Source organism: Bos javanicus, chromosome 12, assembly GCF_032452875.1.
Source record: "Bos javanicus breed banteng chromosome 12, ARS-OSU_banteng_1.0, whole genome shotgun sequence".
Lineage (NCBI taxonomy): Eukaryota > Metazoa > Chordata > Mammalia > Artiodactyla > Bovidae > Bos > Bos javanicus.
In genome coordinates this window covers 20,183,930-20,211,629 of record NC_083879.1, presented here as the reverse complement: position 1 = coordinate 20,211,629, position 27,700 = coordinate 20,183,930, and the positions used below count along the sequence as shown (strand labels likewise).

Sequence of the window (27,700 nt, the reverse complement as noted above, 5' to 3'; positions counted from 1 at the left end):
ATTGGTATCAAATAATAAGCCTGGAGAATATCTATACACACACACACACAGAAGTTTGAATTTTAAAACAGATAATTTCCTCTTTATCTGAAAGCAGAGTTTCTTTAGTTGGAAGAAAAAAATCTGAATTTGCTCCACTCAACATTTTCTCCTCCTGTCTTAGCTCCAGCTACTGTAACAAATTACCCCATGCTTTAAACGATAAATATTTATTTCTTACCGTCCTGGAGGCTGGGAAATCTGAGATCAAGGTGGTAGCAGATTCCGTGTCTGGTGAGAGCGCTCTTCTTGGTTTGTGCATATCTTTCTCCTTGCTGTATCTGCTGGAGAGAAGGGGAGGACTCTGGTCTCTTCTTCTTCTTTAAGGACATCAATCCCATCATGGGGGCTCGACCCTTATGACCTCATCTTACCCGAATTACTCCCAAAGGCCCTACCTCCAAGGCTCATCATACTGTGGGGGGAGTGTGTGTGTGTGTGTGTGTTAAAGCTTCAGCATATGAACTGGGGGGATCAAACATTCAATCCATAGCATCTCCCTTCTCCCTCTCCACTTTTCACCTCATGCCCACACCGGACTCTGCAAAGCCAAATATAGAAGCCTCCATCTGCCCCGCTGACGCTTCTTTCTTGAGGACACTCCCTGTATAACAAGGTAATTTCCCCTTTTCCGTTTGTTCTCTACACATAGCTTTGATGAACCAAACCAACCACCCCCACACCCCACACCAAGCTCTAGAACAGTTCCCCTTCAAGACAATTGAATTCTGTAGGTCCCCCAGTGGCCAGGGGAGGGGAGAGAAGAAAATTTGTAATAACAACAGAATTTTCATTTTTGAAAGGCCCCTTTTAGTTGCTAAAATATTTTATATTCCCTGTAAGGAAAAAAATAGTTCAGTGAACATTCTCACTAAATTGGAAAATAATTTTCAACATTACAAATGAATTTGTGTTCATTTAACTTAAATTCAGTTCAGTTCAGTCACTCAGTCGTGTCCAACTCTTTGCGACCCCATGAATCCCAGCATGCCAGGCCTCCCTGTCCATCACCAACTCCCGGAGTTCACTCAAACTCATGTCCATCGAGTCGGTGACGCCATCCAGCCATCTCATCCTCTGTCGTCCCCTTCTCCTCCTGCCCCCAATCCCTCCCAGCTTCAGAGTCTTTTCCAATGAGTCAACTCTTCACATGAGGTGGCCAAAGTACTGGAGTTTCAGCTTTAGCATCATTCCTTCCAAAGAACACCCAGGACTGATCTCCTTTAGGATGGACTGGTTGGATCTCCTTGTAGTCCAAGGGACTCTCAAGAGTCTTCTCCAACACCACAGTTCAAAAGCATCAATTCTTTGGTGCTCAGCTTTCTTCACAGTCCAACTCTCACATCCATACATGACCACTGGAAAAACCATAGCCTTGACTAGATGGACCTTTGTTGGCAAAGTAATGTCTCTGCTTTTGAATATGCTATCTAGGTTGGTCATAACTTTCCTTCCAAGGAGTAAGTGTCTTTTAATTTCACGGCTGCAATCACCATCTGCAGTGATTTTGGAGCCCCCAAAAATAAGGTTTGCCACTGTTTCCACTGTTTCCCCATCTATTCATTTAATGTAGGACCAATAAATTAAGGATATGTTTCTGAAACAAACTTTGGCTTTTAAAAGCTTGTAAAAGCCTAATTATTTGGGGATGCCAGTGCAGAGACGTGGGTTTGATCCCTGGGTCGGGAAGATCCCCTGGAGGAGGAAATGGCAATCCGCTCCACTATTCTTGCCTGAAGAATTCCATGGACAGAGGAGCCTGGAGGGCTACAGTCCATGGGGTCACCAAGAATTGGACACGACTGAGCACACACAAAACAAGCTGCAACTCTACAGCCAGAGATTGCTAATTCGAATGTCTTGTGATATTTCAGAAAAGGGCTGTGCTTTGAAGACCATCAGCAACAGAAAAAGTAAAAAACAAAACAAAAACCACTGGCTAGATCAGAATGATGAGCAGCCACCTGCATGAAGGTCACTTAAAGCAACAAGGTCTGACTCAAAGTATAGGAGGGTGTTTCCAGGTCCTACACGAGTCTTCCCCTCTCTGTAGCTCCAGCCCTTAAGCAAGTCTGCCAGACCTGGAGCTGTCCAGAGGGAAGGCTGTCCCTGTCTGCTTGGACCCTGGACACTCAGAGGACAGACAACCTCTTTGAGGCCTCCAATCTGTATAGTGGCAGATTACACAGCTGATCTCAGGGGGGATGTTTGTAACAAGCAAACTGTTACTAAAAATAGTTAGAAGATACCAAATTTTTCAATGATAAACATAAAAACAGTTAAGACTTCATCCCAAGTTACCCCTCCTAAAACACTGTGGTCCACTTGCACTCTAAGACACTCTCCTGAGCAGGGGAGAATGTGGTGGGGCTTCAGCAGAGCTTCAGCAGACCTGCAGAGCTGCACTTCACTCCTGGTCTGTTTTATCGATGCAGCAGCCTGCAGTCTGCACCCGTGGGAGTAAGTCATTCCCCATCACAGGTGGTGGCAGAAGAAAAGATGGAAACTGCCAGGTGATAAGACGCCCAGATGTCTGCCCTCTCTCCACACGGTGACTCTGCATGGCTGAGGTTTCTGCTATGAGGCCACAAATACTTGTGTGGTAAGAAGCAGCTAAAACCCAAGGAAAGTTTACCCCCTAACTTCTACCACTTAATTCCCCTAGAGAGTTTTAGTGGAAATGTAATCAGATTAAGCTGAGGTTCTAAAGGAAATATAGGTGGCCATGTTGCCAACTGGGAATTTACACACCAGTTTGGAGTGGCCTTTTGGATCTGTCCCTGAGCTATTTTTCTACTGAATACTCTTGTTATAGGAACAGCTCACCTTATCTGAAGAAGAAATGATAGTGTATTATTGTCCTGACAGAGAATAGCTACTTAAAGTCTCTTATAGCCACTCTTCTTGTAAAACAAGTAATTCTATACTGCCTTAACCTTTCTATTTGTTTATTGATTTGGAATATCGTGCATTTCATTGGCTTAAAGCAGAGCATCTCCATATTGTAAACCAACCCATGAAATCTACAGTTTATTGCACATTTTGTAAGAAGTGAAAATTTTCATGCCCTTTACTCAATGAGATGAACATGTCTTCATTTGAAATAAACACCGAATCTAAGGCAAAAATGAGACTGAAGACGATGGACCTGGACATCTAGCCTGATCTTTGTTTTGTCATAGAGGAGTGGCTGCGGGAGAAGGTCTCACTGGTGCTGACTCAGAGAGTTTTGACACCTCCAGTGGTATGACTGCAGTTCATGCGGAAATCCATTTGCAGGTAGATCCTGCTTCACTCCACAAAGACGGCATTCTCTGCCCCAAAAAGCAGCTTCCCCTCTGGTGGTCATGGAAGCCTCTACAAACACACGTTGCTGACCAGAAGTTTCGTCCTGCAGGGTGAAGCTAGCCCCACTTATAGCTGCTGAGTCCTGGGACCTACTCCACGGGCAGGAAGATTGATCATGAGGTAGTTTATTTAGTCAGAGGATCACGGGTGAGTCAGGAGACAAGGAAATTCAGAAACCAAAGTCAGAAGTGATTGTGCATAGAAGAGGAAACCAGCTGCACCTGGCAGTCTGCTACCAAATCAGAAAGGGCTGTAATGGAAAACGGATGCGTTTATAGAAAATCCGTCTCCCGTCCTCCCCTGGCCAGAGCTGCTGCCCTCTTCACAGGGAGTCAGCGTATTAAGTTTGGCAGCTCTAGTAGAGCTTGCCATGCCAGGGAGGTTATTAAAACTGAACTGAAATGGTTTCATAACTCGGACTGGAAACAAGAGTGAGGAAAATGCTAACACCAAAGTGACAGACCAGAACGAAATGGAGCTAGATTCGTAGGCTCTCTGGCTCATGTTTCAGGAGGCTCCACGTGTTAAAATAGGCTGAAAAGTTAGCTAAATAAAACAAAGTGCCAAGCGAGACATTTAACACCCTTGAGAGGGGGCTTACCAATGAGAGAATTCCATGATTCGCTATGTTGACCGAGAACTGTACTGATGGGAGTCTGAAGACAAGAATAATTATAACCACATCCCCTAAAATATCTGTCACATGTGAGGGACTTCTCCCTTCCCCAGTGCGCCTCACTGATTTGAAGGATCTCAAAGATATTTTCTGGTTCTCAGGGATAGAGAGTACCAGAGATTGAAAAAGCAGATGAGTGATGTGTTTTACCGTCACATATTACAGTCATTAAGAGTGTAGGCCAACAACTTCTTGGAAGGACATACTAATTTCAGAATTATACAATTTAAAACACTTGCTAAAATTGTGGAGGGTCTGATGTTAGCAGAGTGGTAGTTCAGGAGAGCCATCAATGGGCTATACTTATTTTTCCAGGTGGTCTTATGTGTGTCCAAATAAAAGTTATTTCTGAAAAAATATCAGCTATCATTTCTGGGAGGACCTAAGTTGAGGAGCAGCAAACAGCTTTCATGTTTGAAGCCAAAAGAATGTTTTTAGGCCCATTGAAAAGGCTGGTCACAGGCTTTATCCATGAGAATATATGGTAAGACCAACTCATGCCAGTGCAATTCAGAGGAGTGAAAAGCCTGGGTCTATAATACCAGTGCCCATGACCAAAAATGGTGGAAAGAATTTTAATGAAGAAGATAGGGAATGTCAGAACAAATGGTTAAACTCTAATTTTCCTTGTGGCTTTTAGGACATTTCCGTGACTATTTTTGTTCATTTCAAAAATAGGCATTTCTTATATTGACTTCCTTTTCCATGAGTTTTTATTTGCCTCTCATTCAATAGCAAACTGGTGGCTCCCCCTTCAAAATATATCTAGATTCAAATATTTATCAGCACAACAACCCTATGGTGGTCAAGTACGATCATATCTCACCTGGATTATTGGAGTAGTCCCTTATCAGGTCTCCCTTTACCCACCCTGTCCTCCCTGTGGTCATTTCTTAATGCAGCATCCAGAGTGATTCACAGACATAGAGGAGCTCTGTTCAAAAACTCACCAATGGGAGAGGATTTGGGGAAGATGGTAGAGTAGGAATCACCAAAAATCTGTTTCCCCATCTAGACAACAATTGCAGTGGAAGAACTTGTCTGATGTAACTATTTTGTAACCCTGGAGTCTATTTAAGTCTTTCAACTTCCATGGGAAGGCTTGAACAGTAAATTGTGGTTAATTCTGATCAGCTTCAGTTCATGCTACAGTACCATCCTCCCCTGCCCACAGCTGTATGGCAGGCAGCTGTGCATGGGTTTCTGGAGCAGCTTGCACACAGCTTGTAGGAACCAGGGTGGGCAAAATGCATCCTGTCTGCCAAATATCAAGCATCTGTTCTCTAATTGCTGCTTCTGATCACAGAGATGCAAAGAGGAGAGATCCGTTGTTGCTATATCTCAAGAGGGTTGCAAGCCCTCTTCCCCTTTGGCTAAAGTAACTTGTAGGGGATTTAAAGGACTGGAACACATCCCCCCTCATTATTCTCTTCTGTTAACTTTTGGAAGTCAAACATTAAGGCTAGGATATTAAAAAACAATATCATATATGGGGAAAATTAGGAAGTAACTATACATAACGAGGGAAAGGCATAGGCTCAGAAAAGACCTGAGATGATCTTAAGTTTATACCAGGATGATCCTTGGCATAGAGACAGACTACAACAGTTGAAAACAAAACAAAACAAAACGAAAAAAACAGAAACCATAGCAAACCCCAGCAAACCCAGGAGAAAGGAGACATTATAGCTTACAGAGTTCCAACATAATTTTATTCAAATGTCTATTTTCCAACAAAAACTCAAAAAGCATACAAAAACAAGAAAGTATGATCCATTCAAGAGAAAGAAATAAGTCAAGACAAACTGTCCTTGAAACTGATAGCAGTTGTACTAGACAAAGACTTTGAATTAATCATCTTAAGGATGTTCAAAGGTTGAAAGGGAGATGTAGAGAAAGTCAAGAAAAGGATGTGTGAAAAATGAAATATCAGTAAAGAGGTAGAAAACCTAAAAATAAACCAAAAAGAAAACTGGAACTGTAAAGTACAATACCTGAAACAAAACTTTCATTAGAAGGATTCAAAAGCAGATTTAATCAGTCAGAAGAAAGAATGGGTGAAGTTGAAGATAGGACAAGCAAGGAGAAGAAAACTGTTGAGTCTGAAGAGTAGAAAGAAAAGGGAGTGAAAAAACAGTGAACAGAGCCCAGGGGATCTGTGGAACCCTATCATGTGGACCTAAATGTGCCCTCTAGGCGTCCCAGAAGGAGAAGAGAGAGGGTAAAGTGCAGAGAATATCGGAAAAAAGAATAGCTAAAAACTTCCCAAATTTAATTAAAGACATGAATTTAAACGCTACAGGAATTTGATGAACTTCAGGTAAGATGAACTCAAAGAAATCCACAGAGACACATTATAATCAAATAGAGAGAATTTTGAAGGCAGCAAGAGAGAAGCAACTCATCACATGAAGTGATCCTCAGTAAGATAATCAGGTTTCTCATCAGAAACTTTGGAGGAAGGCAGTAGGCTGATACATTAAAAATATCAAAGCAAAAAAGCTCTCAACCAAGAATCCTATATCCAGCAAAACTGCCCTTAAAGAGCAGAGGAACGAACATATTCCCAGATAAATAAAAGCTGATAAAGTTCATTACCAGTAGACCTGCCCTGAAGGAAATGCTCAAGGGAATCCTGCAGGGTTAAACAAAAGGACATTAGAAAGACTAGAAACTGTATGAAGAAATAAATGTCTCAATAATGAAAATAATTGTAAACACACGAGTAATTACAAAAGCTGATATTACTGTAACCACTGTAACAATGGTGTGTGTGAAGTCCATTTTATGTTTTCTACATGATTCAAGAGACTTGGATTTTTTAAAAAATTATTAGTCTAAAAACTAGTACTATTGAACATTGATTTGTAACCCCACATTTTGTTCTCTACATAATTTTAGACATTAATGCATTTAAAAGATTTATTAAATTATGTTTTGTGCACACATATATAAAGATGTAATCTTGTGACACCAACAACTGAAAGGAGTGGGGACACAGTTGTAAAGGAGTAGGGGTATTGCATGTTAAAAATTATTAAACTATTAAACTATTACTGTGTTAAAAAACTATTGTTGAAGTTAAGCTGGTATAAATTCAAATTGGAGTGTTATAACTTTAGGATGTTAAATGTATTCCCCAAACTGAACAGAAAATAGCTGTGTATATACAGAAAAGGAAGAAAGGAATTATTTCACTATAAAAAAATCAAGTAAATCCAAAAGAAGACAGTAATGCAGAAAATGAGGGAAAAAAGCTAGAAGGCAAGTAGCAAATGACAGAAGTGAGGGTTTCCTTATCAGTAATTAATTTACATGGAAATAGATTAAACTCTTCAGTTAGAAAATAGAGATTGGCAGAATGGATAAAAAAATATGATTCAACTATGTTCTGTCTGCAGGAGTTTCAGCTTAAATACAAAAACACAAATTAGATTGAAAGTGAGAGGACAGAAAAAGATATTCCATGCAAATAGTAACCAAAAGACAGCAGGAGTGGCTATACTAATGTCAGATAAAATAGACCTTAACCGAAAAAGTTTTCAAAAAACAAAAATATAGATCAATGGAACAAAATAGAAAGCCCAGAGATAAATCCATGCACATATGGACACCTTATCTTTGACAAAGGAGGCAAGAATATACAATGGATTAAAGACAATCTCTTTAACAAGTGGTGCTGGGAAATCTGGTCAACCACTTGTAAAAGAATGAAACTAGAACACTTTCTAACACCATATACAAAAATAAACTCAAAATGGATTAAAGATCTAAACGTAAGACCAGAAACTATAAAACTCCTAGAGGAGAACATAGGCAAAACACTCTCTGACATACATCACAGCAGGATCCTCTATGACCCACCTCCCAGAATATCAGAAATAAAAGCAAAAATAAACAAATGGGACCTAATTAACCTTAAAAGCTTCTGCACATCAAAGGAAACTATTAGCAAGGTGAAAAGGCAGCCCTCAGAATGGGAGAAAATAATAGCAAATGAAGCAACTGACAAACAACTTATCTCAAAAATATACAAGCAACTCCTACAGCTCAACTCCAGAAAAATAAATGACCCAATCAAAAAATGGGCCAAAGAACTAAATAGACATTTCTCCAAAGAAGACATACAGATGGCTAACAAACACGTGAAAAGATGCTCAACATCACTCATTATCAGAGAAATGCAAATCAAAACCACTATGAGGTACCATTTCACACCAGTCAGAATGGCTGCGATCCAAAAGTCTACAAATAATAAATGCTGGAGAGGGTGTGGAGAAAAGGGAACCCTCTTACACTGTTGGTGGGAATGCAAACTAGTACAGCCACTATGGAGAACAGTGTGGAGATTCCTTAAAAAACTGGAAATAGAACTGCCTTATGATCCAGCAATCCCACTGCTGGGCATACACACTGAGGAAACCAGAAGGGAAAGAGACACGTGTACCCCAATGTTCATCGCAGCACTGTTTATAATAGCCAGGACATGGAAGCAACCTAGATGTCCATCAGCAGATGAATGGCTAAGAAAGCTGTGGTACATATACACAATGGAGTATTACTCAGCCATTAAAAAGAATACATTTGAATCAGTTCTAATGAGGTGGATGAAACTGGAGCCTATTATACAGAGTGAAGTAAGCCAGAAAGAAAAACACCAATACAGTATACTAACGCATATATATGGAATTTAGAAAGATGGTAACAGTAACCCTGTGTACGAGACAGCAAAAGAGACACTGATGTATAGAACAGTCTTATGGACTCTGTGGGAGAGGGAGAGGGTGGGAAGATGTGGGAGAATGGCATTGAAACATGTAAAATATCATGTATGAAACAAGATGCCAGTCCAGGATCGATGCACAATACTGGATGCTTGGGGCTAGTGCACTGGGACGACCCAGAGGGATGGTATGGGGAGGGAGGAGGGAGGAGGGTTCAGGATGGGGAACACACGTATACCTGAGGCGGATTCATTTTGATATTTGGCAAAACTAATACAATTATATAAAGTTTAAAAATAAAAAAATTTAAAAAATGACATTTTTATATTAATAAAAGTTTCAATACAACAAAAAATGACAATTGCAAACACTTACGCATCTAATAACAGACTAGCAAAATATATGAAGTGAAAACTGAAAGAATGAAAGGAGAAATATCACTACAATAATAGTTGGGGACTTACCCTACTTTCAACAATGGATAGAAAAACTAGACAGAAAATAGTTATCTTTAAGTATTACCAATAAACCAACTAGATCTAACAGGCATATACAGAATACTCTATCCAATAACAACAGCATACCCTTTCTTCTCAAGGGACATGGGACATTTTCCAGGACAGACCATAGGTTAGGCCACACATTAAGTCTCAACAGGTTTACAAAGACAAATATGTGAACTTTCCAGTTGTACTTCTTCTGTTGTTCATTTCAAACTTCATCCCATTGTGGTCAAAGAAGATACTTTATATATCTGTCTTAGGGTTAGGGTAGAACTTTTGGCCAACCCAATACTTAGGAATTGACTTAACCAAGGAGGTGAAAGACTCATATAACAAACTACAAACATTTCTGAAAAAAATTAAAGACACAAATAACTGGAGACATATTCTATGTTTATGGATTGAAAGACAGTATTGTTAAGATTTCAGTACTACCCAAAGTCAGATACAGATTCAGTGAAATCCCTATCAAAATCCCAATGATATTTTTGCAGAAATTGAAAAACCCATCCTAACATTCATATGGAATCTCAATAGCCAAAATAAACTTGAGAAAGAACAAAGCTGGAGAACTCACACTTCCTCTTTTCAAAACTTACTACAAAGCTCAAGTAAGCAAAACAATGTGGTACTGGCATAAAGACACATATAAATATCAATTAAACAGAATAGAGAGCTCTCACTTGTATTGTCAAATGATTTCCGATAAGGCTGCCAAGACTATTCAATGCGGAAAGGACAGTCTAGGACAAAAGGCACTGGGAAAACTGGATATCCACATACCAGAAAATGAAGTTGGATCCTTATCTAACACCAGTATACAAAAAATTACTCAAAGTTGATCAAAGACTTAAGTGGAAATCCTAAACGATAAAACTCTTAGAAGAAAACATATAGCAAAACTTAAAGACACTGAACTTGGAAATGATGTCTTAGACGTGACACCAAAAGCAAGATGACAAAAGAGAAAGCGGACTTCATGAATATTAAAAAATATTGTGCGCCAAAAGACACTATTAGAAACTTTCCTGGTGGTCCAGTGGTTAAGAATCTGTCTTGCAATGCAGGAGACATGGATTCGATCTCTGGTTGGTGAACTGAGATGCCACATGCTTTGGGGCAACTGAGAGCACATACCAGTAGAGAGCCAGTGCAGCACAATGAAGAGCCTGCATGCCACAACTAAGATCCGATGCAGCCAAACAAATGTTTTACAAAGACACTATTAACAAAGTAAAAAGGCAACCCACAAAATGTGAGAAAATACTTGCAAATCATATATCTGATAAGGGACTAATATCCAGAATATACAGAAAACCCAAAAACTGAACAATAACAAAAATTTCAAGAATAGGAAAAGATAAAGACTTGAATAGACAGATACTCTTTGAAGAAAAAAGATATACAAATGACCAATAAGAGTATGAATAGCCTCTCAGCATCAGCAATGCTGCTGCTGCTGCTAAGTCGCTTCAGTCGTGTCCAACCCTGTGCGACCCCATAGACGGCAGCCCATCAGGCTCCCCTGTCCCTGGGATTCTCCAGGCAAGAACACTGGAGTGGGTTGCCATTTCCTTCTCCAATGCATGAAAGTGAACAGTGAAAGTGAAGTTGCTTAGTTGTGTCCGACTCTTAGCGACCCCATGGACTGCAGCCCACCAGGCTCCTCCGTCCATGGGATTTTCCAGGCAAGAGTACTGGAGTGCGGGTGCCATCGCCTTCTCCAATGCTTAGGGAAATGCAAACCTAAAGTACAATGAGATACCACCTCACATTCATTATGATGGTTTCTATCAAAAACAGAAAATAACAAATGCTGGTGAGAATATGGAGAATTTGCAGCCCTTTGCACTATTGGTGGTACAGACACGATGGAAAACAATATGGCTATTCCTCAAAAATTAAAAATAGAATTACCATATGTTGCAGCAATTTTGGGTATATGCCCAAAATAATCGAAAGTAGAGTCTGTACACGCATGTACACCCATATTCATAGCAGCATTACTCACAATAGTGGAAGCAACTCTGGAGTCCATAGACAGATGACTAGATATCTGATATTTACATACAATGGAATATTGCTTAAAGAGGTAGGAAGTTCTGACGCGTGCTACCATATGGATGAACCTTAAGTATATTATGCTACATGAAATAAGCCAGTCACAGAAAGACAAATACTGTATATTTCCACTTACAGGAGATACTTAGACTAGTCAAAGTCATAGAAACAGAAAGTACAGTGGTGGTGTCAGGAGTCTGAGGCGGGAGGAGAACGAGGAGTCAGTGTTTAGTGGGTACAGAGTTTCAGTTTTACAATATGAAAAGCGTTACAGAGATGGATTGTGGTTTTAGTCGTACAATATGATGAATGTATTTAATACCGCTGAACCGTACGTTTAAAATTTGTTAAGATGGTAGATGTTAAATGATATGTATTTACCACAATAAAAATTACTTTTAGAAGCTTCTCTGTTGACTATACTTCACTCAGGGTAAAAGTCATCAAGACCCCACATCAGCGAGTCTCATCTCACATGGGTATCTAAGTCATCTAAGGAACTTTAAATTCTACACGTGCCTGTGCTACCTCTAACAGTTACGTGTGAATTGGTCCAGGGTAGGATCCAGGCAGAATCTGGTTCCTGTCCATCCTCGTTTCCTACTACTTTCCCTCTCTCACTGCAGGTGCACTAGCCTCTAAACGCACTTCCGCCTCCAGCCTCACGTGTCTCTCACATGCCTTTCCTCCTGTGTCACTCCTCCTTGAGCTGACACTCAGTAAGTATCTGTTAAATGAATACATTATTCTAATTCATGCAACATGGTAAGGTGTGACTGATTTTGGATGTCTGCCCCACTGATATATATACTCTTTCCCTTGGGCATTTAAAAATTTTCAGCCTTTTTTAGAAATGGATCCACTGCCTAAATTGAGAGAATTGGAATGAATACTGCCCTGTCCTCACCATTTTTAGAGTTGAAGAGACCCTGCTAGGCTATTTCTACCCAGTGCATTGTTTTAGAAACCATGATGAGAGGAAAGAGCAACCTCATGACAGCTGACCACAGCTAGGGATTTTCTTTAGGGTCTCATCCATATTGATTTTCCACTGTATCCCATAAGATGTCCGTGAATGATAAATATAGAAAAGTTTTCTTTAAAATGTTTATTGGAGTATAATTGATTTACAACATTGTGTTAGAAAAGTTTTAAATCACAGACCTTGGAAACACGCATCCTGATTCCCATAGCCCAGAGAACCCTCAGCAGCTACGTACTCCAATGACAAGGGTTCCCTAGACTGAGAAGCATTGTATTACCTACTTCCCTAATTGAACCTGAAAGCACGTAAGACCCAAAGGGCCAAGGATTTAATTAAGATCGCACAGTTAAATCCTGGAATTAAAACTGGAACTTGGCCCCCAGCCTTTGGGTGCAAGGCTTTCCCTGTGTGCCTATTCTCTGCCCACAAGCGCATGCAAAGTCCTTATCCCATTAAACACTCCACACCACCTCCCAATGTCTGATTTCACATTACTGCATGAAATCAACAGCAAGGAGGGTGACACTAAGGAAATTACCTATAAGCTTTTCAAGCAAATATGCATTTGCTGATGATGTGTTGGAATTTCTGTAGAAACATTCAGCAAGAAATCAAGTTATCTATTAATAAAATGCTCAGTAGGGTGACAGTCATGAAGTAGGGCTTGTCAACCACCAGTGGACACACTGGAGGCAAAATTCTGATCTTCAATGGGAGAATGAGAAATATTGTGGGAATATTTGAATCAAGGACTCTTTTGCTGCATTTAAATCAGTGAAGGAGCACTTGATTGATTTCAGAAGAGAGCTGTCCAAAGTTCATGATAAGGGAGAAAAGCAAGTGGAGTCATGTACGTAGTATACCAACTTTAATTAATCAAGTAACAACCCTCTGTGTATATTTACGTGAGTGTGGAAAAAGTTATGGGGATATACACAGCAACTGCTAACACTGGTTTTCATAGGCATATGGAAATGAAGGAAGCCCAGGGAAGGTTATTCACTTTCTCTTAAGGCAAGGTCTAGGCCCTTTCTCCTCAAGCAAGTTATTCTATTTTGAGTTCCAAAAAGTTGGGTGAAAATCATCCATCAGTGAAAAATCAAAGCATTTTAGCTGCTTGTTTTGAAGAAGAACAGTAATTTCATTAGGTGGACAGAGATACAAAGAAAAAGTCAAGAAGGTATTAATTGTCATGAATGAAGAGATCTAAATCCCCACCTGCTGACGGAGTCAGCTCCCACTGAGAGAAATTGGTGGTGGTGGCGGGGAGAGGAACAGAAAAACACAGAGCCAATGGGGAGTTAACAAGACTCTATCCAGAAAGAAAAGTAATTCAGGTAAAATCAAATGAGAACCCTAACTGCAATTTAGAGATGGCAGTGCAATAGTGCGTCCAAATTTAAGGACTAGATGAGATGATTTTGAGTGGGAGCTTTCTGTCCAGGCCCACAAACACCCACAGACAACAGTGACTTGGAAAAATCTCAGAGAAACAGGTCTGACAATGACCATGAATAAACAGCGGGGGAGAAACACTGTCTTATCTTCTGAAGGGATGTGTCAAAGCTGCCTTCAGGTTTCTAAGAAAATGTATAAAATTATAATACTGAGGTTAAGATTCTTTCATTCTTTCACAAATATTATTAAACACTGACTAATGACCAGTCAGTATTCCATGCACAGCGATACAGTGGTGACTAAGACAAAACTCTTGGCTTCCAAGAGTGACCATTCTAGTTCAGGATACTGATAATAAGCAAACAAATAACATGACAGGTGAAAAAAAGAGATGCTATGGGGCACAAAGTCAGGCTAAAGGAATAGTAGTGGATAGGTTCCACTTTAAACAAAATGGCCAGGAAGGATCCTCTGATGAACTTAGAGCAGAGGCATGAATAAACTGAGAAAGTAAGTCATGTGAAGCTTTGGGGAATAGGGTTGAGGGCAAAGGAAACAGGAAGCACAAAGGCCGGAGAGGACCAGATTGGTGTGTGAGGAGTAGCAAGCAGGCTCATGTGGCTGCAGAAGACTAACCGAGGTGCAGCGTCATAGGAGATTAGGAGTGGCCTCTAGGCCAGGGGAAGGAATTTAGACTTATTTTGAATGTGGTGGGAAGCCACAGGAGGGCTTTGACGAAATAGTAACAGAATGTGAGTTACATTTTAAAAAGATCATTCTGGTTATAGTATGAAGGACAAATTGTAGCAGAATATAAAGGAGCTGGCAGAATTGGTGGGAAGGCTTTTGCTTTGGTTCATAGTGGCTTTAATTAAAGTGGTGAGAGACTGCTCCACTTCTTCCCAGAGCTTTGCATGCTAACAGGTGATAGAAAAGGTTTTGCCACTTTTTTTCTGGAACAGGCAGTGTCTGCTCATTTTATACTTGCTTAACCAAGGGGTCTTCACCCAGAGACTCCATGAAGAAAAAAGCAGATTGAACTCAAAGTGATTTTTTCTTACCTTTCCTAGATTGGAAAGCAGCCAGCAACTTCACTGTCGAAACATTTCTTTACTCGGGCTTCAAAATCACTGCAAATGGTGACTGCAACCATGAAATTAAAAGACACTGGCTCCTTGGAAGAAAAGCTATGACAAACTTAGACAGCATATTAAAAAGCAGAGACATCACTTTGCTGACAAAGGTTCATACTGCCAAAGCTATAGTTTTTCTGATAGTCATGTATGGATGTGAGAGTTGGACCATAAGGAAGGTTGAACGATGAAGAATTGATGCTTTTGGATTGTGGTGCTGGAGAATTCTTGAGCGTCCTTTGGACAGCAAGGATATCAAGTCAGTCAATCCTAAAGGAAATCGACTCTGGATATTCATTGGAAGGACTGATGCTGAAGCTGAAGCTCCAATACTTTGGCCACCTAATGTGAAGAACTGACTCATTGGAAAAGACCCCAATCCTCAGAAAGATTGAGAGCAGGAGGAAAAGGGGCGACAGAGGATGAGATGGTTGGATAGCATCACCAACTCAATGGACATGAGTTTGAGCAAGCTCCAGGAGATAGTGTGACGGACAGGGAAGCCTGATGTGCTGCAGTCGCAAAGAGTCACACCTGACTTAGTGACTGAACAACAAAAACACAGACTCACGCAGTGCCGCATCACACTCACACAGTGTCCGTCACACACTCTAGAGCCAGCTGGCAAGGGAAACCCAGGAAGAGGACAGCAGGAGGCAGAGAGAGGTGCTGGGTCCCCCTCATCCCCAGACTGTAAAACTGCAAGACTTCTGTGCAGTCTTAATTCTTAGAGAATTGGCATTTCATTTTATTAAGAGGTTATGGTACAGCTTACATATCTTTTTTCAGAAATGAGAGAAGAGCATTAATTTTACTCCTTACCCTTGCCTTGTTTTCTCCAAATACACCTGTATAGTTAGTGAACTGCAAAATAATCACATAGACCCAATAGGGAATTGAAGTCATAAAGGAATAATTTAGAAAATAATTATATTTGCACTGTAATTTTTTCCAAATTCTTCTTATTCCGATTTTGCCAATATATCTAGAGTTGGACTGTTTTAATTAGGCAATAGGATCCATAGTAGGTAATTGATCTAGGAAGTGGATTGTGAATCTGTCTTTTTTTAAGTAGCACATTTATTGTATTACACCTGCCAGGTTAAAAGTTCAGAGGGGTAACCTTACAACAGAGGGACCCCTGAGCTGGGAGTGTGGGTCATAAACCCAGTCCTACAACTGGGAAAAGTACTTTAAACTCTTTTCCACTTGCTCATCTATAAATTAGAATAACAATCTGTCCTACCTACTCCACAGAGTTGGATAAATTTTCTGACCACAAGTCAAGACGGAAACTCCTAGATGAGGGAGAGAAAGGAAAGTGCTAAAGGGGAATTTTCTGCAATTCCAGAAAATGAGCGAGGCTAAGTGTGTAAAAAGTTGAATGGACGTAATGAAGACACTAGAAATACTGCTGGAGAAGTAGGACGCCCAATGGGCAGGACAACAAGACACTTGTTTTTTAAGACAGAATATGCTCAGAGGTTAAAGCATCTGCCTGCAATGCGGGAGACCTGGGTTCGATCCCTGGGTTGGGAAGATCCCCTGGAGAAGGAAATGGCAATCCACTCCAGTATTCTTGCCTGGAGAATCCCATGGATGGAGGAGCCTGGTGGGCTACAGTCCACAGGGTTGCAAAGAGTTGGACGCGACTGAGTGACTTCACTTTCAGTTTCATGCTTCTTTTTGGTCCTAACTGGCTGTTTCAACTTCATCAGAATAAAAAACAAAAAGTCTCAAACTCTTAGAAACTCCAACAGTTCATAAACTCTGTCCCATATGGTCCTACATCCTTCTCCAGAGATTATCACTGGTATCTGTTTGGGACGATCCTTCTAGAATATCCCTAGGCAGTTACAATAGTATGTGTATGTATAACTAAATTAAACATCTTAAACTTTACTGCAGGAATACAGACATTTTAAGTAAATTGTTCTAATAATCTAAAACCACACTAAGATTTCTGGGATATCCTAAATCTTTTTAAAACGATTTTAACTCTGAATTTTGGTTATTTCCATGGCAACTGACTCCAGTATGCTTGCCCGGAGAATTCTGTGGACAGAGGAGCTTGGCGGGGTACAGTCCATGGGGTTGTGAACAGTCAGACACAACTAAGCGACTAACACTTTCACTTTCCATCATTTTAATTATAAGAACATATTAAGTACATATTCATGACCATCAACATTTTAATTATAATTTTCCTCAAGTTGATTATTTTCTCTAACTTGAATTCTATTACCTATTTTTAATATATGATAAATTGTCTATACAATGCAGTTATATTTTCATATTTTGCATTTATGTTAGAAAGTTACTGGGATCTGCTGCTGCTGCTAAGTCGCTTCGGTCGTGTCCGACTCTGTGGGACCCCATAGATGGCAGCCCACCAGGCCCTCCCCCCCACCCCCCCATCCCTGGGATTCTCCAGGCAAGAACACTGGAGTGGGTTGCCATTTCAGAGTTAATTACTTTCCTTTTGCCTTTTTACCTTTTCAAGGTTTTGTTCATTGATTACTTTTTGATCTGTTGTATTTAATATTTTTGACAAAGTGAATTTTGTTCTGTATCTTTATTTTTATAAAATCCAACTTTCCTGTGTCAAGCTTTGCATATCCAAAATTTACCAAGATTTTACTTTTCCTATCCATATTTGGCAACAAAAAATTTCATGTCATGCAATTTTGACCTTTGTCAATGCTGTTCTCTATTGATTCTTTTAATCAGCAATGTTTGTTATGAATTGAATGATTACTGACTGCGTTTGATTTTCAGATCATCTGTAAGTGTAAGCAATTCCCTCTCCCTCGAGTTTCAGAATGGCTCAGTTGCTTGAATTATTCTGTTGTGTAGCTCATCCTATCTTACTTTTCATCTCCTTGCATACCATTGTGGGCCACAGAGCAAGCAGTGAAGTTAGAAAGACATTTGAAATGCCGTGAGCTGCTACAGGAAAGAAGCAGCAGCAATGACCTGAATGCATGCATAGAAAGAAATAACTGGGCATCTCTACATGCTAGCTGGTTGGTATATGAGGCTACAGTGAATCCAGAACCGTCCTATCTACTGCCACCTCCCCTGGAGGCACTAACGTGAAGTTTAGGCTGGCATCTGGGACCAACTTATCCATCAGACACAGCAGTCTCTGTGCTAAGGCCGCAATACTTTAAGGACCTAGAAGAATGCTTTAAATTCTTTTACAATCCAATGGGAAAAATAAACTTTTAGGTTGAACAAAAGGTTGATATATAGTACTGATACATTCTTCTTTATACCAATGCAGTGATAAAATATAACTCTTAAAAAATAAATTTAAAACATACTTTAAAAATATAATTTAAATTTAATGGAAGGGAGAAAGAAACCTGCAAAAATGAAAGCTCCTGGAGCCGAAGTCAAAATGTTGGCCTGCTGGCCTGTGTGCAGCCATGCTAAGTCGCTTCAGTCGTGTCTGACTCTTTGTGACCCTATGGACTGTAACCCTCCAGGCTCCTCTGTCCATGGGATTCTCCAGGCAAGAATGCTGGAGTGGGTTGCCATGCCCTCCTCCAGGGGATCTTCCAGAGAGCGAAACTTAGTCTCTGATGTCTCCTGAATTGGGAGGGAGGTTCTTTACCACTAGGGCCAACTGGGAAGCCTGGCCTCTTGGCATAAGGGCATCAAATTGATACAGCAGAACACACCACCCACCTAAAGAGTATAAGAGGGCTCTTGGGAACAAACATTTTATAATATGATAAAAACAAAGCTTACTTAATTAAAATTACTCAATATTAACATAGCCAGTATTTTCTCATTTCTCTTCCAAGGGAAGAAAGCTCAAGTACCAGACTGGTTTAAGGTCAGATCCCTGGCTCCCCTGGCTCTGGTTGTCCCTACCACAGCTGGTCACTATATCCCATGTGTCTGGGTCTAGCTTTGAACAGAGAAGCCCTAGAAGACCCATGTCTGACCAGCTGGGTCATGCTCAGAGACACCATGGTTTACAGGGATCTATCACTAGGTAGATCCTCTGGGTTCCTTGACTTCACCTTTGTATCTGACCGCCTGACACACGGACTCAGTCAATACTGAGAGACTCGCCTTCACTGCTCTAGTAGGAGGGGAAGCTGTACACACAGTTAACAGTTGTACCTGGGACTTCTTTGGAGGTCCAGTGGTTAGGACTTCACACTGCCAACGCAGAGGCGATCCCTGGTCAGGAAACGAGATCCCACATGCTGTGCGGTGTGGCCAAGATTAAAAAATCACAAACATAAAAATAGTTGTACCAATTGTTTCAGAAGAAGAATTTTCTCTGATCAAATTCTGGTAAGAATAAAATGTGAGAGAACAAGATGGCGGAGGAGTAGGTGGACATGGAGTACGTCTCTCTCCACAGATACATCAGGAATACACCTTCAGACACAGAAGTGCACGCAGAACACCAGCTGAGAGCGGACAGGAGTACCTGACCAGAGGAAAAGACCCACACAAAACTGGGTAGAATGAAGGAACTAGAGGGAAAAACAGGAGTGTTAGTAGGACTGGGCCTGCCCTAGGCAGGTGGGGGAACTGAAGCAGGGGTCCGATCCCCACACTGGGGCAACTGTCTGAGTCAGAGAAGAAACATTTAAGGCTAGTGAAACAGCTGATCTGTGGCAGTCTAAATGGAATGAGACTCAGACAGTCCTTGCTGCAGCCATACATACCCCAGACAGGGAAGTAGATCCCCTGGAAGGCGCAGAGGCTGGAAACTGGAGTTTAGGGATTGTGGAGCAATCCCGGGGTGAGGGCTGCTGTTGACTGAAGAGAGACGGATTGAGGGGATGTGTGGGAGGAGACTGTGGTGGGAAATGCCTGTGGAGGAAAGCCTGGCAGCCATGGAAGCAGGGCCATATTGCTGAGTCACAGGTAGGGGGTGGAGCCATCACCATAGCCTCTCTCCCCCCACACGCCAGAATCCGCAGCTGAACAATAGAGAGGCTGGTCCATCAAACGCCTGATGCACTGAACTACAGACTAGGACCCCACCCAGGGTGCCCCTTTCAGTGCCTGACGCTCAGATCTGTAAAGTAGGACCTCATCCAGGGTGCCCCTTTAAGTGACTGATGCGCCAAAGTACAGAGTAGGACCCCACGCAGGGTGCCTCTTTAAGTGCCTGACGTGCCAAACAACAGAAAAGGACCCCAGGCAAGGGAGCCCTCTAAGTCCCTGAATGGGTGGAGCTACGGAGAAAGACTGGCCAAAGAGGCCTTCTGATCACCAGCTACAAGATGCTTGAAAAAAGACTCTGATAGGGCCATAACTCCTGCGGCAGAGGCAGTCTGTGTCCCTGCACACTTGGTGCCACCAGGGTCTCCACAAGTCAAGCAGCTGCACTACCTTCACCATCAGCTCTCACTGGGGCAGAGCTGCCACAGGCAAAAGAAGTCTTGCGACTTTGCGCGCAGGGTCACTTCAGTAGTGTCTGACTCTCTGGGACCCTGTGGACTGTGGCTTACCAGGCTTCTCTGTCAGGGAGGGGTTCTCCAGGCAAGAACACTGGAGTGCATTGGCCAATACTGGTTGCCATACCCTTCTGCTGCTGCTGCTGCTAAGTTGCTTCAGTTGTGTCCGATTCTGTGCAACCCCATAGATGGCAGCTCACCAGGCTTCCCCATCCTGCTGCCTTGGCCACCAACTCCCCTGAGTATCTGGTGCTGCCAAAACCCCTGCGAGCCATATACCATCTCCATACCTGGCCCTCACAGGGGCAAACCCAAGTCCTCCAGGGCACCCTCAGGAGTAAACCCCAGTGGACGACCCACATGTAGAGGTGGAAATAAAATCACAATTGAAACCCAGGGGCAGTGTGGCTAAGGAAGAAGACCCAAAACCTTCCCACCAGCTGTACAAGCTGCAGGTTAAATCTACACGATCAACTAGGCAGAATCTGTGTCTATGGAATATATAAAAAGGTCATTGAGAGCTGCCACAAAAGAAAGCACACTAGTTCTTCTAATAGCTGTGGGCATTGGAGGCAAGAGCACAGAGGAGTAGGACCTGGGTAGGAAGAATCAATATTGTGAAAATGACTATACTACGAAATGCAATCTACAGATTCAGTGTGATCCCTATCAAATTACCAAAGGCATTTTTCACAGAACTAGAACAAAAAATTTCACAATTCATACGGAAACACAAAAGATCCAGAATAGCCAAAGCAGTCTTGAGAAAGAAAAACGGAGCTGGAGGAGTCAACCTTCCTGACTTCAGATTATACTACAAAATTACAGTCATCAAGACAGTATGGTGCTGGCACAAAAACAGAAATATAGACCAATGGAACAAGATAGAAAGCCCAGAGATAAACCCATGCACCTATAGGTACCTTATTTTTGACAAAGGAGGCAAGAATATAGGAGAAGGCAGTGGCACCCCACTCCAGCACTCTTGCCTGGAAAATCCCATGGACGGAGGAGCCTGGTGGGCTGCAGTCCACGGGGTCGCTAAGAGTCGGGCAAGACTCAGCGACTTCACTTTCACTTTCATGCATTGGAGAAGGAAATGGCAATCCACTCCAGTGTTCTTGCCTAGAGAATCCCAGGGACGGAGGAGCCTCGTGGGCTGCCGTCTATGGGGTCGCACAGAGTCAGACATGACTGAATCGACTTAGCTTAGCAGGCAAGAATATAAGTGGGGGAAAGAGAGCCTCTTCAATAAATGGTGCTGGTAAAACTGGACAGCTACATGTAAAAGAATGAAATTAGAACACTTCCTAACACCACACACAAAGATAACTCAAAATGGATTAAAGACCTAAATGTAAGACCAGAAATTATAAAACTCTTAGAGGAAAACATAGGAAGAACACTTGACATAAATCAAAGCAAGATCTTCTATGACCCACCTCCTACAGTAATGGAAATAAAAACAAAAGTAAACCAGTGGGACCTGATTAAACTTAAAAGAAAGGAAACCATAAGTAAGGTGAAAAGACAACCCTCAGAATGGGAGAAAATAATAGCAAATGAAACAACTGACAAAGGATTAATTTCCAAAATACACAAGCAGCTCATACAACTAAATGCCAGAAAAACAAACAACCCAATCAAAAAGTGGGGAAAAGACCTAAACAGACATTTCTCCAAAGAAGACATACAGATGGCTAACAAACACATGAACAGATGCTCAACATCGCTCATTATTAGAGCAATGCAAATCAAAACCACAATGAGCTATCATCTCACACTGGTCAGAATGGCCATCATCAAAAAGTTTACAAACAATAAATGTTCGAGAGGATGTAGAGAAAAGGGAATGCTCTTGCACTGTTGGTGGGAATGTAAATTGATACAGCCACTATGGAAGCCGGTATGGAGATTCCTTAAAAAACTAGGAATAAAACCACCATATGACCCAGCAATCCCACTCCTGGCATACACCCTGAGGCAAACAAAATTGAAAAAGACACACATGTGTATCCCATTGTTCATTGCAGCACTATTTACAATAGCTAGAACATGGAAGCAACCTAGATGTCCATCGACAGATGAATGGATAAAAAAGTTGTGGTACATATACAGAATGGAATATACACAATGGAATATTACTCAGCCATAAAAAGGAACTCATTTGAGTCGGTTCCAATGAGGTGGATGAACCTAGAACCTATTATACAGAGTGAAGTGAGTCAGAGAAAGATAAATATCATATCCCAATGCATATGTATGGAATTTAGAAAAATGGTACTGAAGAATTTATTTACAGGGCAGCAATGGGGAAACAGACATAGAGAATAGACTTATGGACATGGGGAGAGGAGAGGAGAGGGTGAGATGTATGGAAAGAGTAATATGGAAACTTACATTACCATATGTAAATTAGACAGCCAACAGGAATTTGCTGTATGGCTCAGGAAACTCAAACAGGGGCTCTGTATCAACCTAGAGGGGTGGGATGGGGAGGGAGATGGGAGGGAGTTTCCAAAGGGAGGAGATATATGTGTACCTATGGCTGATTCATGTTGAGGTTTGACAGAAAACAAAAAAAAAATTCTGTAAAGCAATTATCCTTCAATAAAAAAAATAAAAAGAAAAAAAAAATGTGATTTCTTCAGAGGAAATATAAGGTACTTTCCTCTCATTATTTTTCTGTTGTTGGTTCATACCTTCCCTTCCAACCCCCTTTCCTCTCTGGCACTTCTTCTCCCCTTCCATGAAGTCAGGCATCTGGAAACAATTTTTAGGGACATCAGAGCCCAGTGGGAATATGCTCTTTGCCTTCTGGGGTAGGTTATTCCTGTTTCTTATAATTTCTCTCCTAAACCAAAGGATCTGAGGTTGACAATTTCTGCCCATATCTTCCAGCAACAACAGTTCCATTATTCTGCCCCCGCTTTGTTCTCTTCTTTTAAGGGCACAAGCTCTGAGTTCCCACCAATTTCAGGCCTGCTTGGACCTTCTGAGGCGATGGCTAAAAGCAGTCCCCATACAATTAACTTTGCCAACGTACTCGCATTCTTTCCATGACAATGTCATTAAAGACAGTCCAACTGCTTAAGACTCCCCTGTTCTTCTAAATAATTTTATAACATAGATGTCACCTCAAAGTTATTCACACTAGTCTTTGACTACATCATGACATGGCAATTTGACCTTTTCTTCCTCTAGTTGGAACTGGGAGCTTTGTCTTGTTCAATAAATAAATATGTAGCTTTCCTTATAGGCAAGTGGTAGTGAGACAGGGTGAGAGGGGTTATACTGTGATTATGGAACTGTTTGCTTTTGAATCAAGATCAAATGGCTAATTTGGACATACTATGGATTTGCAACCTGATACTGAGATACCCACAGAAGTGCTTTGGAGTTTATACATCTGCACTTCTCAACAGAGGATGCGGTTAAACAACACTTCCAAAATAAGACAAAGGGTGCTTTACAGTAAGAACGTGGAGGAATGAAACCCTTGCCCGCAGTCAGTTATAATGAAAACCAGGGCAGCAGGTTTAGAAAATAATATGGGAAGTCCTCAAAAAAAAATTTTTTTTAAACCCTAAAACAACTAGGTGATCTAGCAATCCCACTTACGGATATTTATCAAAAAGAGCTGAAATCAGGACACAGGAGTATTAGGACTCCTGTGTTCACTACAGCACTGTTCACAATAACCAGGATGTGGAAACATCCTAATTGCCAGTCAACAGATGAATTTGGTATTTATATACAACGGTATATTACTCAGCCTTAAAAAAAGAAGGAAATCCTGCCAGATATGACAACATGGATGAACCTTGAAGACATAAAATACATGAAATAAACCAGTCACAGAAGGATAAATACGGCATGATTCTACTTATAAAAGGTATTTAAAACAGACAAACTCAGGGAATCAAAGAGTGGAATGGTGGTTGCCAGGGGCTGAGGAGAGGAGGAAATGAGGAGTTACCATGAGGCTCACAAGCCAGAAGCATTCAGTTAAGCAAGATAAACAGGCTCCAGAGACCTACTCTAAAACATTGTATCCTGATCAACATGCTGGAGAGTTTGGAGAAAAGGAAACCCTCTTGCCCTGTTGGTGGGACTGTAAATTAATACAGCCACTATGGAGAACAATATGGAGGTTCCTTAAAAAACTAAAATATAACTACCATGTAACCCCAGCAATCCCACTAGTGGGCATGTACCCTGATAAAACCATAATTCAAAAAGACATATGTACCTCAGTGTTCACTGCAGCACTATTTACAGTAGCCAGGACATGGAAATAACCTAAGTGTCCATTGACAGATGAATGGATAAAGATGTGAGACATATATAAATGGAATATTGGCTTGGGACTTACTGGCATTCCAGTGGTTAAGACTCTGAGCTTCCACTACAGATGAAGTGAAAGTTGCTCAGTCATGTTCGAATCTTTGTGACCCCATGGATTATATGGTCCATGGAATTCTCCAGACCAGAATACTGGACTGGGTATCTCCAGGGGATCTTCCCAACCTAGGGATCGAACTGAGGTCTGAGGTCTCCTGCATTGCAGGCAGATTCTTTACCAGCTAAGCCACAAGGGAAGCCCAAGAATCCTGGAGTGGGTAGCCTATCCCTTCTCCAGTGGATCTTCCTGATCCAGGTATCGAACCAGGGTCTCCTGCATTGCAGGCAGATTCTTTACCAACTGAGCTATCAGGGAAGCCCATAGCTTCAGTGAAATCACTGAATTAACTCTCAACTCTTCACATCAAAACATTAAAATCAAAGTGTGGTTAACCACTTGACATTTCAGCAATATGATTACACATGCTGACTCGGCCACAAAAAGGAACAAAATTGGGTCATTTGTGGAGATGCGGATGGATCTAGAGTCTGTCATACAGAGTGAAGTAAGTCAGAAAGAGAAAAAACAAATACTCTATATTAATGCACGTATATGGAATCTAGAAAAATAGTAAAGATGAACCTAGTCCCAGAGCAGGAATAGAGGGGCAGATATGGAGCACAGATACGTGGACACAAGGTGGGAAGGAGCGAGCAGGCTGAGTTGGGAGATTAGGTTTGACATATACAAACTTGCACGTATAAACTAGATAGGTCCTGGGAACCTGCAGTGTAGTATAGGAGCTCAGCTTGGTGCTCTATGATGACCTAGATGGTGGGATGGTAGAGTGGGATGGGAGGGAGGTCCAAGAGGGAGGGGAGATATGTATACATAGAGCTGATTCACTTTGTTGTACAGTAGAAACTAACAGAACTTCGTAAGGCAATTATACTCCAAAATTTAAAACTAAAAAAAAAAAATGGTGTAGTCATAGCAGCTTATACTGGAAAGAACAAACTGAAATCACTTTCCCTCAGAAGTAGCTGTGTAAGAGAAAGCACTCCAGATTTTATGGACTTCTGCTGCAGCCCATTCAGTACAATTACTATCCCCTTGTGACAAGACAGTGTTTTAATGTGTCAACAGCTATGGTCTATTTCGAGTATTCCCTGTTAACCCATGACCCTGCCCCATTTAGCCATATAGATACGGATAATCTATTGCCCACAAAGGTCACAGCTGATTGCAGAAAACAGAAATTAAATGTTAATTCTTAGCTTTTAGCCTCAAAATCTGAGGTGCAGATGTGAGACAAGAGTTGAAAGATTACATGAGCAGACAGAGCAAGTTTTCTGCCCACTGGATACTAGATACAATTTCCTTGGGTGAGAGGAAGAACAAAGAATAAAAGGAAAGCAATACTAAGAGAGTTTAATAAGGGATATTTCATGCAGTCCGTTTTCTCCTGAGGTCAAAATCTACAACGAGAACATTGGAACTGTTGGCCAATTGGAGGACAGGAGAGTGGAGGACATCTTGTCTTGTTTCTGGAGTGAATCCTAGAAGAGCAGTAGGGTGCAGAGCTCCTCCTCCCCTAGGGGGACAGAGCAGCGCTAGATTAGACTGGGCAGTTCAGTGGGTCTGGGCAGTGGGTGCTCAGACAGCTTTAGTGGTGAAGAAGAGCATCCAAGGGAGCTGGGCTCGGTGAGAGGCAGGGGACCTGAAGGAGCAAGTGAGATGCACAATGATCTGATTGGACTTTGGCCAGAGACCAGATGAGGGAATAGAGCTCTTACATATGTATATCTGCCAATGTCTGGACACCAATATGGCTAAAGCATACAGTAGCAGATTGCCCATGGATAGAAGGCAAACAAGACTAGACACTTCACCTGTGCTCTCCCAATGCCCCGATATCTTAAGGCACCCAGACTTTGAATACAGTTCCAGGGAGAAGGAGGAAAAGAAGTCAACAAGTCTACCATGAATTGACTTAGAAAATCCTTAAATGAAACATAGAAGCGTAAAATGACTGAGATTAAATTTCACCTTTTAGGCAAAGTAAAAGCTTGGGGCTAAATTTCCTTTGAAAATAATTATTGTCTTGTGAGACATTCTTTACCAGGAATGTATGCATCCTCTAGGAAAATGGGATGTTCTTCCTTGGAGAAAGAGGAATTGCAGAAAAAATAAATATAGAAGCATTATTATAGCTCAAACAAAAGATGCAGAAAAACACTCAGTTCTCAAAATTCAGTTCTTAGACTGAAATGAGTATTAATAGAGAGGTCAGAAGTAATAAATTGTTTTTGTGCAGCTCTGTCATTGCTTAATTAATATTCACCCTTAAAGATATTTTTTGAGGTAGTAGAAAATTAAAAAAGTTAAATTCTAGACTAAAATTTTCTTTGTTCAAATCCTGGCTCATCTCCTTTAAATTTATGACATTAAAAACTTAATCTCATCAATAATCTCTCTCTTTTTAGTATGAAAATTTTTTTAAATCTGCAAGAACAGATATAATAGTAGAGGATCCCCATGTACCTCACTTAACTTCAACAATTATTAACTTAGCCAATCTTATTTCATTTATGTTGTAATCCATTCCTCCACCCCATAGCATATTATTTTGAAGCATAGCCTGGAAAACATATCATTTTATTTGAAAATTTCAGTATATATCTTTAAAATATAAAGATTCTTTTAAAACAAATAAAACCAGGCTACTATTATCACATTTAAAAATTTTAAATAATTCTTCAACATCATCAACTATATAATCAGTTTTTAAATTTATAATTATCTCAAAATTTTAATTTTTTTTTGTTTATTGTTTGGAGTCATTTTCCAGATAATGTCCTTACACTGCAATTGGTTATGTATCTCTTAAGTCTCTTTTAATTTTTACATCTGCTTTCAACTTTTTTTTCCCATGCAATTTCTGACTGAAGAAAACTGGACACTTATCCTGTAGAATTTCCCACAGCTTGCATTGTGTTGACTGAATTCTTGGATATTGTTTAACATGGCCCTGTGTCCTCTGGGTTTCCTGTAAT

At 41.0% G+C, this 27,700-nt stretch overlaps 1 long non-coding RNA gene across 2 annotated transcripts in view; it reads right to left on the bottom strand.

The window, feature by feature from the left end:
* Positions 1 to 19,882, bottom strand: part of LOC133258259 (uncharacterized) — a 132,832-nt gene extending 112,950 nt beyond the window's left edge. For both annotated transcript variants that reach the window (XR_009739892.1, XR_009739891.1), the window contains exons 1-2: positions 19,005 to 19,882; positions 221 to 323 (exon numbers count right to left, since the gene is read on the bottom strand). This is a non-coding gene — a long non-coding RNA (uncharacterized LOC133258259). The remainder of the gene's footprint in view (positions 1 to 220; positions 324 to 19,004) is intronic.
* Between the last annotated feature and the right edge of the window lie 7,818 nt (positions 19,883 to 27,700).